General features: G+C 55.4%; 1 protein-coding gene and 1 long non-coding RNA gene across 6 annotated transcripts in view; one reads left to right on the forward strand and one right to left on the reverse strand.

Annotated features, from left to right (window-relative positions):
* Positions 1 to 16,567, reverse strand: part of GSG1L (GSG1 like) — a 208,295-nt gene that overhangs the window by 50,231 nt on the left and 141,497 nt on the right. The window lies entirely within an intron of this gene.
* Positions 5,277 to 15,192, forward strand: LOC128774859 (uncharacterized). The gene is made up of 3 exons (XR_008419321.1): positions 5,277 to 5,759; positions 13,794 to 13,938; positions 14,036 to 15,192. It is a non-coding gene; the product is annotated as an uncharacterized LOC128774859 (long non-coding RNA).

The following is a 16,567-nucleotide window of genomic DNA, read 5'->3' on the forward strand; positions in this document are numbered from 1 at the left end:
GATTTGTCCCCCCCCTCCCCCCACCCCCGGCATTTCTTCATTTGGGTAACTGGAGAGAAGATCTCAATGACCTCGGGGCACAGGTATCAGAGAAGACTGGGAAAACCAGAGTCAGAGTCCCAAAGCCCACACTGTAGGTGTTCACTGAAAAGGTTCGGAAGAGCGTTTGATGAAGCAGAGCCAGCTTCTCTCCCCTCCACCTGGAGACCAGGTAAGCTTCCCAGCCTGGGGGGGGGGGGGGGGTGGGGGGTGGGGAGAGGGAGGAAACAGAGGAGGAGAGGTTGGTGGGTCCCAGGAAGGAGTGAATTCAACTTCGCAGACAGGAGCAGAGCAGCCCCCGCAGGGCCCCCAGCCTCCGCCTCGGGCTCCCTCCAGGACTTCCCCGCGGGGGCACATGGGCTTGAGATCAGCCCCCACCAAGGGTCCTCTCCCAGTATGAGTGGACAGCAGACAGCAGTGGACGTCCTATGGCAGTGGGGCCACGTGCTCATAGACACAGCCAGTGCGCCCTCGAGATTGTTCAGGGTGATGTCCTCCTGGGGCTCCCATATGACCCTTCGCACGCACTAACCCCACTTTGATGGCCTCGGATGTTCATAAGCCCCCCACGACAGAGGGTGGGCCCTCACCTGCAGGAGGATGGCGGGAGGAAGGGGAGCAGGTGCCCTGGCCTGTGCCTGGGTAGGAATGAGGGGGGCAGGTTAGAGCCCTCCACCAGAGGGCTGGAAGGCCCCCTCGACGTGCCCACACCCCCAAGTCACAGTCCTGGCCCTCTCTCTCCCCCTGTCTTCTGTATCTCTACCCTGGAAATTCACATGCCCCAGGAAAGTGGTCCTGACATTCTACCCAAGCCCGGGACTTGGGCTGCATCTGTGGGGAACAGCCCCGATTCCAGCATGATAATCAAAGCCTTGTCTGCCGAGGGGTGCCTTCTCAGCAGCTCCCAGCCAGCCCCACCCCCAGCCTCTAGGCCCTGCTGCTAAACGGAGATGCTCCGAGCACCCCGTAAGGGTAGGGTCCCTGAGTGGTGGGAACAGGCCCGCTCTCTCAAGCCTCAGTGACTGCTCAGCTCTCCACATGCCCCACTAGACACAGGGCCTGAGAGTGAGGGGGGCCGATCATTGACTGTCCGGGCCGGGACACTGGAGACGAAAGGGGGTCCAGTTATAAATTACCCCGGGACAACCTGATAACCGCAGAAGACATGAATGAGGCAGTGAGCCCGTGATCTCTCCAGGGACCCCTGCCACTTGCTGATGGCCCCTAACCTTTACCCAGGGCTTTCCTTCCGCCAGGGACTTTTACACATGCTGGGTGCTACTGGGGACAGCATTCCTATGAGTGTGTCCCGTTCACAGGTGAGAAACAAAGTACCTGACAGCCAGCCAGACAGTAGGGGATCTGGGACCCCCACCCAGCTGTCATTCATTCCACACAGGAGCACAGGGGCTAGGAGCCAGGCACCGTGCTGAGGGCTAGGGGACGGTGAGACAGGTGTGGCCCTGCCCGCTTGCAGCTCTCATCGGGGACATGGACGTGGGCAGGAAAACAAAGGCCAAGGGTCAGAGCGTCAGGAGATGGGAGGTGCAGGGTCCACAGGAGCTGACACCTGGAGTCCTCTGCTCTGGGGGTCTGGGGAGACATCCCTGGGGTGGGGGGTGCTGCAGCTGAGTCTGAAGGATGAGGAGCTAACGAGGTCAGAGCTGCCCAAGTGTGGGGCACACCTCCCTCGGGCGCTCGAGCTTATTTTAGACCAGAAGTTCTAAACCTCAGCACCATTGACATCCGGGGCCAGATAACGCTTTGCCGTGGGGGTGGGATGGCCAGCCGCACCCCCGGCCTCTGCCCTTCCATCAGATGCCAGGAACATTCACCTGCCCCCTCCCCCAAGTGCCGACAACCAAAAACATGCCCAGAACTTACCAAGTGTCCCTGGTGGCGGGGTGGGGGATGGGGAGAGGGCAGAGTCGCCCCAGGGGGAGACCACTGGTTTAGATGCTACGCAAACCTTTTGACAGTGGTGATGTTTTTATTTTTGTGTTTTTACAGTCCCCTTCTGTTTATTGCAAGTGCTACCGGCTTTTCATTTCCGGCCGTGATCTGAAGCTTCCTTTCTGAACACATTTAAGTTTGACACAAAAAAAGTGAGTGATTGAGGAAGAAAAACGGCGGTGGAATGGCGGCCTGTGGATGTGGATGTGGCGGTCGTGGAGGAAGAGGCAGGGGACAAAGTGTGAGGAGTGCAGGGTCAGGTGAGAGCAGGCTGCGAGGTGCCCAAGGCGGCTGCAGGCTGCGGTGTGGCCCATCAGCTGCACACCCAGGGACAGGCTTAGGAATCTGGGTGTGTGTGGGGAGGGGGGAGCATTCTAGAGGGCATACACTCTCCCATGGAAGTTCAAGGCCAGCTTTCCTCCAATCTGCCCACAGATTGTCTCTCTTGGGTTGGGCACCAGAGGAAGGAACTGGCTTAACTTTGGGGCCCCTGTGGCACGAAAGAGAAGAATCCTTCAACACTGGAAGCACGCTCTTTGAGGCAAGAAGCTGGCATTAGGGAAAGCACTGGGGGCCCTGAAATCACGGCGGGGGGGGGGGCGCCCACTAGACAGTGACATCTCACCATCCATCTGGGGTATGTGCTCGCGGGGGCCACTGGGCAGGCCCCTCCCTTTGGTTGTTTTCTCTCTTCCTGCCTCTTTTTCTGTTTCCTTCTACCTCTGCCTTGGACTGTTCCTCCCTGTCTGGGTCTCTCTCCCTCTCTCTCCCGGGAGTACCTGTACATGCGCCCAAGTTATAGGCAGATGTACTACTCACTGTCCTCGGGTGTCACGCAGTGGGCCTCCCCCTCACCTCCCCATCCGGCCCAGGAGGGACCCTGGCCTGCACAGCGTCACCCGTGATGGGTCCGGGGCCCCCGCCTCACGCCTGGCCAGCCTTGAAAACATTCCTCCCAAAGCTCCTCTTCCGTCTGCCCGTCAAGTTAGCTGAAATGCAAATCCTATTCTCCTGGCCGGAAGCTCTGAGCTTCCACACTTCCCTCCGGCGACGCTGTGATGCCATCCCATTAGCTTCACTGCCCAGGAAGCCGCCTGGGCACCAGGAAAATGAGCTGAGTGGACGCTTTGCCGCAAAACCTCCGGACAGCCCTCCCTTCCCTGGGCGCTTTACGGTGTGCAAAGCGCCCGACCATCCCATTCATCCCGCGTCTCATGCTCTCCCTGCCTTATCCCAGGAAGGCTAGGTTTGGCTGCGCCGGATCTGACGAGTGAGTGAGTGAAGCTCAGAGAGGGAAAGCAATCCACCCAGGGTAACACAGCACATGCGGGTCCAGGCCCACCCAACTCCAAGTCCAGATGTGTTCACATTCCATCACAGCCTCTCTCTCCCATTCACACCTTCATTCAGCCAACGTTCGGTGAGCACTTGCTGTCTGCCAGGCTCCCCTCGTGGTTCAGGAAATGAAGGCGTGTCTAAGACACGCCAGGTCCCTGCCCTCACGGAGCTGACATGCTTACGAAAGAAGATAGAAAAGAAGCACATACTTTGAGAATTCAGAGTTTAATAACTGCTTTGAAGGAAATGAGGGCATGAGAAAGTGGTAGGTAGTTTGGCCCAGGAGGATGGGGCTGGCCCTTCTGGGAAGGTGACAGGTAAGCTGAGACCTGGGCTGCAGGTCTGTTCTCAGACTCAGGGCAGGGAGGCCAGAAGTGCGCCGGGGGGAGCCGCTGCGGGGTCTTGAGAACATGGGGCGGGGGGGCGGGGGGGCGGGGGGCGCTGTCGGCCCTGCCTCTTTGGAAGCCCAGCCTGTGCCTGTCTTTTCCGGACCCCTGGCTCGGGGGCACTCACAGAGGGGCACAGATGCCAGTGGCCTGCAGGTGCCTCCCAGCCCACCCCTCTCCTGGGACAGGAGCCAAGATGGAGCCACACATCGCCAGGTGGCAAGAGGACGAAGCTGGGGTGACGGTGCAGAGGAGCTTGGAGTCGGGTGCTGTCCCCGGGTCACTCTCTGGTCAGCGCTAAGAGCTCCCGCAGGGTTGGTGTCTGAGATTGCCTGAGTCTGAGCAAATCTCAGGGCGCAGGGGGTGTTCACAGAGGACGGTGAGGAGGGGCCCCAGGAGCCCGGGCTGTGTCACAGCATCAATGCCAGGCCCTTATGTGCCTGCCTTGGCTCCTGTCGGCCCTGGCTGAGACCTTCTGCTCGCCCCCTCCGTGCTCATCTCGGGTGGGCATAGGTGGGCCTGTCTCTCCTCTGAGGAAGGCCCGGGAACCAAGCTCCCAGCAGGGCTCCCTGGGGCGCAGGGCAGGGACCAGACCGCAAGGCCCTCAGACCTCAGACTGCCGGGGATCAAGGCTCAGCTGAGTTTGTGAGCTGCTAAGCAAGGGGCGGAGGCAAGTGAGGGGTCGCTCTACGCACACTCCGGGCACAGCCTACAGCTGGGGCTCCTCAGTCGGCCCTGCCTGCCCCAGCAAGACTTGGCGATGCAGCCAGAGATTCCTGGCCACAGGCTCAGCTGCCCTGCTCCTGACCCAGGGCTCCCGGGGGTGGGGTCTGCTCACCTTCCCTAGGCCTGGCCCAGCAGTGGCCCTGTGGACCCCACCCTGCCCCCCAAGCTGACAGACACCTCCCCCAACCATACCGCCAGTTCCCTCCCTGGATAGCTGACTGTCTCCTAGGGCTCTCGGGAATATACCTTCCCCATCGGCCCACTCCTGGATCCCAGACAAGACCATCTCTCCCATTCCCATATACGGCATGGGCCTCTTCCCCCACCCAGCAGACCACTCAGACACCGTCACGGTAGGCCAGACAGTGTGGACTCCGGAGTTAGACCGCCTGCGTCCAAATCCTGCCTCTAACACTTACTGACAGTGCGACCCGGGCAATTCTGTTAAATGCTCCGTGCCTCAGTCTCCCCACCTGGTATAGGAAAGAGCCATGAGTTCATAGAACGGCGCCTACAGCAATGTCACTGCTCTACAAGTGTGGGGGCCCCCCTGATCGCTGACATGCCCCACTCCCGCCTGACCCCAGGACTCCTGTTGCAGTGCTCCGCCTGCCGGGCCAGACGTCCTTGGATGCTGGCACATGCTGGGCAGAGTCTGAGTTCTTCTCATCCTGGGGACCATGCGATCCCACTCCTGCTAGTTCCCCCCACATTCCCCAACCCCCCCTCCCCCAACCACTCTCAGCTTGTTCCACTCCCCTACCAGACCACGGGGCAGAGGGCCCTCTGTGTCCCAGGTCAATGTATAATACCTTTACTGATATATCTGCTTGGCCATGACTTGTCCCTGCAAAGGGGGTTCAGGAATGATGTGTGTGTCCTCCGGGAGAAGAATTTGGAGGGGAGCAAGTAACTGGGAAGTGTGGTGGCAATTTGAGAGATTATGTAGGCATGGGGCACCCCAGGCAGGCTTTGAGGAGGGAAGGAGGCCTTGTAGGGCGATGCTTGGGCTACATGGTGACTAATATGAAGCTATTGCCATGCGGTGCTTGCCAGGTGCCTGAGGGAGGGATTCTACATGTACCGCCTCATTGATCCTGCTTGGGGACTTTACGAAGGAGAAACTATTACTCTCTCTCTCTAACAGATAAGGAAACGGAGGCTCAAAAAGATTCAGGATGTGTGCAGAGGGCCAACTGGGCTGGCTCCAGAGTGGGCACCCCTGAATATTTCTCTGCTGCCCCTGGAAGGGCCAGGTTCTCCAGATGAAGAATACCAGCCCTGCCTTCCCATGCAAGCCGAACCTCAGGAGAAGAGGTACGACTAAGCATGATGACAAGAAAAATGGGAATGTGGCTGGGGAGGAGGAGGGACTGAGAGCCATCAGTGACCCAGATGGTGATCCAGACCTTGCCTGCCTTGTCACTGGTTGACTCTTACGTGGTCTCCGCCCTCAAGGGTCTCAGAGCCCGCAGGCCCTGCCAGGACATGTAACGTCACATGAACGGCATATGGTGTGGTTCTATCCAAAGACAGGAGGGTGAGGAGGGCTGCCCCTCATTCCAGCTTGCTTCCCGGACTCCCAGCACACCTGCCGAGACACTACTCACCTTCAAGTTCCCAGTATTGGCCTGACAACTGCCAGTCCGCTCTGGACAGCCAGCGACGTCTATCAAGGCCAACCGGCTAGGGAGAGGGCACTGAGCTGGGCTCAGACACACCTGGGTCTGAATCTCAATTCTGCAACTTCCCAGCTGTGTGTCCGTGAACGAGTCACTTCACATCTCTAACCCCCCATTTCCTCACCTGGAGAGTGAAGATAATACCCAGTCACATCCACTCATACAACCACTATCCCTTGAGCACCTACTGTGTCCCAGATATTTTACTAAGTCTTGGGGACACAGAGGAGAGCAAGATAGAGTCGCTGTCCTCATGGAGCTGAGAGTCAAGCGGGGGAAACAGATAATCAAGAGGTAATTTCAAGGAAGAAACAGAGTGAGGAGACAGAGTGACTAGAGGAAGCTGCTTCAGATCAGGTCATCGGGGAAGGCCTGAGAAGAGGCTTCAAACGGCAACCTGAAAGATAAGGAGTTGGTCATGAAAAAGCCTGGGAACAGTCCCAAACAGATGGAACAGAGGTTGCCGAGGCCTTTGGGTGGGGAGAAGTGGTCAGTGTGGCTGGAGCCTGTGAAGAGGTTTGCGGGGGGGGGGACGTTCAGGGAGGTGGGGAAGGACCAGTTGGGGGAGGGGTTGGGGTTTTATTCAGAACACAACAGGAAGCCACTAGAAGCTTTGAAGCACGCAAGTGACACTTCCCCCACTTAGCCATATTATACACAAAAGCAGAGCACACAGGGCATGCTCGGTGAATGGTGGTTGCCGCGTATGTGGTCTCCACCCCAGTGGGTCTCAGGGCCCCCAGGCCTCGCCAGGCCTTGCAAATGTCATGTGGATAGCGTGTGGCTCGGCTTTCTGCAGAGGGGGAGCACAAGACGGCCACAGCCTCTCCTTCCAGGCCAGGTGTTCTCCGTGCTCTGCCCTCTGGCAGACTCTGCCAGCCGGCCACCTTCTCAGAGATAAATGGTGGGCAAACACAAACGCAACTCATTGTCCCAAAACAGCCATCAGGGAATTTCCAGCACCTGGGAAAAGCACACAGAAGGTACCGTTTGTGAGAAGAGTTTTCCAAGCGCGGAGAATTTCCATCAAGGGGAAGCGTCCTCCAAGGGGCTCTTAGACTCCCCAGCCATCTGCAGCGGCAGAGGCCGTCTGGAGGGAGGGGGCGACGGAGGGAAGACGGGAGCCTGGGAAGACAGCACCACCCTTTAATGTGGAACAGCCAGGAGAGGACAGCAGGCCAGGGCAGGGACCAGTGAAGTCAAAGGCATGAAGGACCCTCAGAGGAGGCCGGCAGGAAGGTCAGCTCTTGGGGAGGGAATTTAGCTGCCAAAGCTGATAGTGCAGCTTCCTTTTGACCCAGCAGTTTCACCACTGGGAATTTACCCTCAGACATATTTGCATCTGTGGACAAGGATATTCATTGCCGTAGAGGGTTAAAAAACACCCTGAACGTCCACCAGCCAGGGACTAAGTGACGGAAAGAGAAATCTCCATCTCCATCTCTGATCAGACCTCCTCCACCTCTCCCATTCTCTCCTCTCCAGCCACTCTGGCCTCCTTGTCTTCCCTTCAATGTGCCGGGCATGGTCCTACCTCAGGGCCTTTGCACTTGCAACCCCTCTACCTGAGCCATTCTTCCCTCAGATCCCCACTTCTGCGGTAGGCAGCTTCAAAGATGGCCTGGTATGATCTCTGCCTCGTTGCGGAACCATTATGGAATCCCCTCCCGCAGAGTACGGGCTGGGCTTGCTGACAGAATACAGATGTGATGGAATGTCGCTTCTGACGTTAGCTGCGAAAAAACACCATGGCTTCCACCTTGGGCTCTCTCTCCCTCTCTTCTTGGCACGTATTCTCTCTCTTTCTCTGTCTCGGATCAGTTGTGCTGGGGGAAGCAGGTGGCCCTGTTGCAAGCGGCCCTTGGGAGAGGCCCAAGTGGCCAGCCCGTGAAACAGAAGCTGCCACAACCATGAGTGTGGGCTTGTATGTGGGTGCCTCGGCCCCAAGCAAGCCCTGGGGTGACCACAGCCCCGGCCCCCCGCTGGACTGCGACCCATGAGAGACTTGGGGCCAGAGCTTCCAACGCATCTGTGCCTAGATCCCGGACCCCATAAAACGGCTGAGTTTGGGGGTGATTTGCTGCACAGCAAGAACAAATTCAATTTCCTCCTCAGATGTTTCTGCTCAGATGTCTCTTGGCCATAACGGCCTCCCCTAACCACACCCACCACACCCGACACGTCATTTGTATACTTACCCGTTATCTCTCCCTACCAGCCCAGCAGCTCCTTGGAGCAGAAACGGGGTCATTTTTTGAAAATTTTTTTTTATTAGTTTTCTTTATTTTTGAGAGGCAGAGAGAGCCAGAGCACGTGTGGGGGAGGGGCACACAGAGAGGGAGACACAAAATCGGAAGCGGGCTCCAGGCTCCGAGCTGTCAGCACAGAGCCCGATGTGGGGCCCGAACTCACGAACCGCGAGATCCTGACCTGAGCCGAAGTCGGACGCTCAACCGACCGAGCCGCCCCGGCGCCCCGAAACGGTGTCCATTTTGTTCACTGTTGTGTCTCTAATGCCCCGAACGGCACCTGGCACATAGAAGGTGCTAAGTAAAGACCAAGCTAATAATCCACAAGTGAAAAAGAAGTGGGTAGATTAAAATACGCTGACCCAAAATGACCCCCGAGAAATATTAAGTGGAAAAAGCAAGGCACAGAAAAGGATAGACAAGAAGCTGGTAGCCGCGGCTGAGGGTTTCACAAGGAGACATTACTTGACCCGGGGCTGGAGGGGAAGGCAGGAAAAAGGAGGAACAGGGTTTTAGCAGAATGAGCGGCCTGGGTCTCCTCTGGACCCCGTGAGGGTGCCAGCCCAGGTGCTCTTCTGAGGCGGCCCAGCCCGCTCCCACACACGGGGCTCTTGGCCACACACAGCGCCCGCCCAGCAACCTGCTGGGCCCTCCTGCTTCCTCCCCACCTCAATCCTGCTCCTACTCCAGGTCCACCGGGCACCTGACCTTTTATCTTCCTGCTCCTGGCCTGTACCTTGGCATATATTTTCCCGAACTGGATTCATCAAGATTCGTGGGGTGCCCGGGTGGCTCAGTCGGTCGAGTGCCCGACTCTTGGTTTTGGTTCAGGTCATGGACCCAGGGTCACGGGATCGAGCCCCAAGTCAGGCTCCGCGCTGCGCATGGAGCCTGCTTAGGATTCTCTCTTTCTCTCTCTCTCTCTCTCTCTCTCTCTCCTCTCTCTCAAAAAAAAATTAAAAAGAATCATCCACAGGCCCCTTTGGCTTGATATCTCCCTGGGAAGTGTCGCCTGCCCCAGCACCACCTGGGATCCAAGCCCTGGCTATTCCGTCTGCTTGACTGGGCTTCTCAGTCCCTGGGGGATTCAGAAACTGCCACAGGGTGGGGAGCGGAGGAGGTACAAGCGGCCTCACTGGATAAACATGAACAGCACGGCTTGGCTGCACCCCCCGCCCCCACCCGCACTTGTGCCCTAGACACAGGCGGTAAATGTACTTTCGTAGACTCTCCCTCTATGTATCTCTCCAGTTCTGCCTCCCTGTGTCTCTATCCCTTTTCCCGTTTTTCTCTGTACGTCTCTCTGTCTTCATCTCTGTCTCTGTCTCTGGTTGTCTATGTCTCCATCTATACTATGATTCTCTGTTTCTGGGTGTCTCACACTCATCCTTCCCTCTCTGTGTCTGGCCTGGTCTGTGCCCCACCCCCCGCCCCCCTTACGTGAACTATACGCATCCCCACTGTAATGCTAAATCGCAGCTGCCATGAAAATCCCCAAACTGCCATGATATTACCAGTTGTGTTACAGTCATCACCCCAAGAGCCAACCACATACCAGGCACGATGCTAAGTGCTCGGCACGTGCTGACTGCTTAAAATCCTCACAAACCCCCATACGGTAGGTGGGGCTCTCACCCTGTTTGGGGGAAGGGGTAGTTAAGGCTCAGGGAAAACAGAGGACTTGACCAAAGACACACAGCTGGTGGTGAGGCCAGAATCCGCACCCAGGCAACCTGCCCTTCATCCACACACATCGTGGCTCCTCACCTTCACCTCTCCATACCTGTGGTGGAGCACTTTTCAGGGAGTCTCCAGCCTCCACCCTAAGAATGAGCTCAGGCTGATACATGCAGCTTAGGTGCAGCCCCCCTCCATTCCCTATGGGTGGCCCACCCCGGCCCAGGGGCAAGGTGACAGCTGCTGATGTGAGGGGCAGGAAGGTTTTGCTGTCCCCCCTCCACGTGCCCCTTCCACCCACAGGCACCCTCTTCGGTCACTGCGAGGCAGGTTCTGTCACACTCCTGTCATGAACGAGCATTGACGAAGGCCAGCTTTGTGCCAGCTATGGGAACGGCGAGACAGACCCGATCCTGTCTGAAAGCTCATGCTCCAGCAAGGAGAGTGCCTGGGACATCAGTGCCGTGAAGGGAGTCCCTGGGAATTGAGGGTGGGCCTGGCGCCTGCCCTGATCAGTCAGGCCCGGTGCAGACTAGTGAGCCCTGCCCCGACGAGTTGTCCCAGGAGTCCCTCGGAGCCTCCTCCCCTCCCGTTAATGGAGAACTCCGGTCCCTACACTCGACCTTCACCCGGCTGCTCCCCACCCTCCCCCCCACCGAGTGTAAGAGACTCCAGAGCACAGCCTTTTCTTCTACAACAGGGCTTTGGTCTCAGTTTCCCTGCTTAGTTCCCCGCCCAACCGACTTCCCTGGGTTTGCACCCTATGCCTGTATAGTCCCCGGCCGGCTGAAGTCCTGACCACTGGGGAGAGGACAGACCAGGCTCCTCCTAAGGATCTCCAACTGCCCTGCCCACTTAGTGTCTACCTAAGGCGACACCCCCAGGCCCTGCCCCTTCCCGGCCACACCCCCAGGACACCTTCCTGGCCATGCCCCTCAGACTCCAGCCTTCCCTTGGGCCAGTGCCTGGGCCTCCTCATGTTTCCCCTGAGACCAGGCCCCTGAGCGCCCAGCTTCCCTTGCTATACCCACTCCGCTAAGTCATTTAAAACCGCTAGAACTGAGCAGTTCCAGGACTGTGGGTTTTACTTCCAGTTTTTATTAAGCTTATTAAAATTCTCACCTCCTCCTATCCCCCAAAGCCCAATTTCTGCCTGGCCCTGTGCCTGGGGCCAGACTCATTTGTATGAGAGGCCCAGTGGCCTGCATATTCCCCCAACCCGTGCTTCCAAGAGTACGCAGAGGATGTGGCAGAATTTCAATCACCGTGACCAGCCTCGGCAAGGCCAAGGACACAGCCTGCCCCCTCAGCCCTACCTCCTGAAGACACGCTGGCTACTCCCAGCCAACGGATCCTGGGTCCCACCTAGAATCTTCAGACTGCTCTGCAGGCCCTGACTTGCTTCTAACATTCCAACTCATTCCTTCAGCAGATATTTATTAAGCGTCCTCTATATGCAAAGCATTGGACCAGCCACTGAGAATACAGCTGTGGATAAGGCATGGCCATTCCCCCAAGGCTAATGAGGAGGACGACATAAATAGAGAAGTAAAATCAATTATTACAAATACTAAAATAGAAAGACAGAAGCTGTATCTAAAACTAGCAGCCCATGGGCTGAATCCAACCTGCAGATGTTGGCTAGAGCTGTAAAAAATGGATATATTTTTTTTTTTTGCCAACATTTAAAAATCTGGAGGATTTCCATTAAAATCTGGGAGTTACGGCTTCTCTTGTAAAAGTAGGAAACTCTGGCGACCACGGGTCCACAGTGTCCCTCGGCGACCCTCAGCCGTCTGATCGGACCCGTGCCCTTTAGTTGGAGCCTGTGGCCACCAAGCCTCGCAGGCCCCACCGGGCCCATGTGTCCCTGTCCCCTGCCTGTGCCATTCCTGTCCCCTGTGCCATTCCTGCAGTATTCCTACTCTCTCACCCATCTTCCCTCCCAGGCCACTGAAGGCATTTACCTTTTCGACCCCCGAAAGGGACCTGAGGGAGAGAAAGGCCCGCTTTACCTGGGCATGGGGGAAGGCCTGGAAAAGGAGGTGAGCTTCGAGCTGGGTCTGGCAAGGTCAGCATGTGTTCATCGACAAGGGGCAGCGGGAGGGAGGGAAGGAGGAGACAGGCAGCGGGAGAGGCCCAAGCAAAGTGGGAGGGGCAGAGCAGTGCACTCTGGGCTTCCCATGGCTGCTGAGTTTGGCATCACCTGTTCTCCTGGGGCCCCGGACTCAGGACTGTTCCAGTTCTGCTTCTGATCTGCTGGGACCTGCCACAGACAGGTGAGAATAATGCTACAGGAGAGTGTGGGCCCAGGGGCTTAGGGAACACAGAAAGGATAGGTTTCCAGAGCGCCTGGATGGTTCAGTCGGTTAAGTGTCCTCCTCTTGATTTCGGCTCAGGTTGTTATCCCAAGGTTTGGGAGATCGAGCCCCGCATCGGGCTCCACACTGTAAGCATGGAGCCTGCTTGGGATTCTCTCTCCCTCTCTCTCTGTCCCTCTTCCACTTGTGTGGAACTCTCTCTCAAAATGCATAACTTTAAAAAAAGGACAGGTTTCCAACTGCATCGCCTCTAAGGCACGTTCTAACTCCAGTAACTGGAATTTTTTTTTAACGTTTATTTATTTTTGAGAGAGACAGACAGACGGCACGTGAGGGGGAGGAGCAGAGACAGTGAGGGAGACACAAAACCCAAGGCAGGCTCCAGGCTCTGAGCTGTCAGCACAGAGTCCAACGCAGGGCTCGAACTCCTGAGCCGTGAGATCATGACCTGAGCCGAAGTTGGACCCTTCACCGACTGAGCCACCCAGGCACCCCTGGAATTTTCTTTTTTTAAGTTTCTTACTCTGAAATAATTATTGATTTGCAGGAGATTGCAAAGAACTGTGCAGGAATGTTTCACACACCCTTCCCCCACTATTAACACACAACTCATACGGTCCTAGGGTACAACAGCCAAGTCAAGGAGTTGCCCTTGACCCAATCCATGGAGTTGATTCAGGTTTCCCCAGTTATGCATGCACCTGTGAGTGTGTGTGAGTGTGTATAGCTCTGTGACAATTTTGTCACGTCCGTAGCCTTGCCTACTCACCACTGCAGTCAAGAGACTCGACTGAACCATCACAAGACCCCCTAATGTCACCCCTTTATAGCCCCACCCATCGTTCTGCCACTCCTACTCCCTGGCAACCCCTCGTCTGTTCTCTGTGTCTATAATTATGTTATCGCACAGATGTTACGTGAATGGAATCATGCAGTATGTATCCTCACAGATTGGCTCTTTCCCGCTCAACTTAATACCCTTTAGGTCCGTCCAAGTTGTTGTGTGTTATCAGTGACCAGTTCCCTGAAAAAGAATCTTATTGAAGTATAGTTGACATACAATGTTGTATTTGTTTCAGGTGGACCACGTAGTGATTCGACAACTCAATACATGACTCTTGCTCTCCATGCTGAGTGTCGTCGGCGTCTGTCACCGGAGAGTGTTACTGACTGCATTCCCTGTGCTGTGCTTTCCACCCCCCTGGCTTGTTTTGTCACTAGAAGCTTGTACCTCTTAATCCCTGTCACCTATTTCACCCCCCCCCCCGCCACCTCCCCTCTGGCAACCGCCAGTGTGTGCTCTGTATTTAAGCGTCTGTTTGTTTTTGTGTCCGTTCATTTGTTTTGTTTTTTAAAATCCTGCATGTCAGTGAACTCATACGGTATTTGACTTGCTCTGACTTATTCGCTTATTCCCTCTAGGTCCATCCACGTGACAAACGGCAAGATCTCATTCCTTTTTTATGGCCGAGTAATATTCCACATCTCTATCCACTCATCTATGGCTGGGCACTTGGGCTGCCTCCATTTCTTGGCTATCGTAAATAACACTGCTATGAGCATAGGGGTGCGTATATCTTTTCAAAGTAGTGTTTTTTTCTTTGTATGAATCCCAGTAGTGGAATTTCTGGGTTATAGGGTACTTCTATTTTTAATTTTTTGAGGAACCTCCCTGCGGTTTTCCAAAGGAGCCACACCAGCCTGCATTCGCGCCCACAGTGCATTCCCTTGTCTCCACATCCTCACCAGTGCGTGTTATTTCTAGCAGTTGGTTGGTTCCTTTTTGTTGCTGAGTACTATTCCATGGTGTGGATATGCCACGGCTCATTTATTTACTCCTCCACTGACGGACATTTGGTTAGTTTCCAGCTTGGGGCTCTTACAAATGAAGCTGCTATGAACATTCATGTACAGTTTCCTGCGTGAAAAGAAGTCTTCCTTTTTCTGGGATCAATGCCCAAGAACGCAATTGCTGGGACCGTTTTTACTTCTGAGAAGGAAGTGCCGAAGTATTTTCCAGAGTGGCTGCAGCGTTTCACGTTCCTGCCAGCAACGTACAGGCGATCGACTTTCCTGGTAACTGGAATTTTCTTTAAAAACAAAACACTACAGTTCTCATGGGGGCTCAACTTTGCTGCAGTCTCGATCTCTCTGAGCAACCCCAGGACGAGGACCTCCCGCACCCCCCATCCTTGGCAGCCTGTCGGCTGGCCATCCACCTGGCGATAAGCCCGCAGAGAGCAGGGCCGGGCCCTGCTCAGATCTGCCCCCCGGATCTGGCACACGCATGGGGCCTAGCAGTTGCAATGACACACAACAACTAGTGAAGGCAGCAAAGACCCACAGCCAGCCAATCAGAGGAGGGCAGAGGCCAGCCCCGGGGTTCGCAGGGCATGGCTTAACTCCCTCTGCCAGAGGCAGCCTCACGGGAACATGCTCCACTCAGCAAGGCCCCCATCAGGAGTCAGGCTTGAACAGCACGGGTTCGAACAGCACGGGTTCACTTACAACATGGATTTTTTTTCAATAAGTACAGTACTTTAGACGTATTTTCTCTTTGTTGTGATAGTCTCTTTTTTTTAATTTTAGAAAGAGAGAGAGAGAGAGAGAATGAGCAGGGGAGAGGGGCAGAGAGAGAGAGAGAGATCCAGAGAACCTTAACGTGGGGCTCAATCCCACAACCCCGGAATCATGACCCAAAGTCAAGAGTCAGATGATCAACCAACTGAGCCACCCAGGCGCCCCACTTAGGCTATTGTTAATTGTATTTTCTTTCCCTGGTTATTTTATTGGAAGAATTAAAAAAAATTTTTTTAACGTTTATTGATTTTTGAGAAACAGAGAGTATTTAAAAAAATTTTTTTTAACATTTATTCATTTTTTTAAAATTTTTTTTAATGTTTATTTATTTTTGAGACAGAGAGAGACAGAGCATGAACGGGGGAGGGGCAGAGAGAGAGGGAGACACAGAATCGGAAACAGGCTCCAGGCTCCGAGCCATCAGCCCCGAGCCTGACGCGGGGCTCGAACTCACGGACCGCGAGATCATGACCTGAGCTGAAGTTGGACGCTTAACCGACTGAGCCACCCAGGCGCCCCAACATTTATTCATTTTTGAGAGACAGAGCACGAGCAGGGGAGGGGCAGAGAAAGGGAGATACGGAATCCAAAGCAGGCTCCAGGATCTGAGCTGTCAGCACAGAGCCTAACACGGGGCTTGAACTCACGAACCATGAGATCACGACCTGAGCCGAAGTCAGATGCTCGACTGACTGAGCCCCCCCCGGGCACCCCAAGAATACAGTATTAATACATATGCCAATATGTATTAATCGATTCTTCATGTTGTCAGTACGGCTTCCTGTCAACAGTAGGCTATTAGTAGTTAAGTTTTGTGAGGGTTAAAAGCTATACATGGATTTTTGACCGCATGGGGAGTCAGTACTCCTAACCCCCATGTCGTTCAAGGGTCACCTGTACATGCAAAAAAAATCTAACTCTTCTTATAAAAAAGCACAGATGAACACAGAATACGTACACAGACATGCGGCACACCCGTGGAGTTAAAATTTCACGGAGGAAGGGAGAATTAGGAAGAAGCACTTCTAACAAGGCTCCTAGGAGAGCAGTGATGAAAACAGGGTTGAGAAACACTGCCCTGGAAGCACATCCTCGCCCCTCCGCCTGTGGAGGAGGCCGCTCTGACTGGCCGAGGAGCAGAACAGGACCTTCCAAAAAGGCACTCCTGCCTCTCGCACTCCCCTGATCTAGCACCGCCACTGGCTCCCACTGCCTCCAGAGGGAGGTCTGAACCGCCAAGCATGCCGTCTCTCCAGCAGCATCTCTCCCCGCACCCCCCATGCTCTGGCTCACGCCGAAGCCGCAGGTGAACTATGGATTCACCCTGTTGGGCCTCCTTGCCTTTGCACCTGCTGTTCCTTCTGCCTGAAATGCCTTTCCCTACTCTCTGCCAATCTCTGTTCGAGGAATGGCCCACTTGTCACCTCTGCGGGGGTCCCTTCACCTCTCCAAGTGCCCCAGATGACTGCGATGTTCCCCGTGCCTGTGTGGCAGCCTTTAACGCACCCGGTTGCCACAAAGCTGTGTCCTACATGTCCTAGATGGTTCCTCCAACTCGGCTCTGGGTTCCCTGGAGACAGAGGCTGCATCTCTCACCTGCAGCGTCTCACAGGCAT

Source organism: Panthera pardus, unplaced genomic scaffold (genome assembly GCF_024362965.1).
Source record: "Panthera pardus isolate Hobbes unplaced genomic scaffold, ASM2436296v1 HiC_scaffold_5, whole genome shotgun sequence".
Lineage (NCBI taxonomy): Eukaryota > Metazoa > Chordata > Mammalia > Carnivora > Felidae > Panthera > Panthera pardus.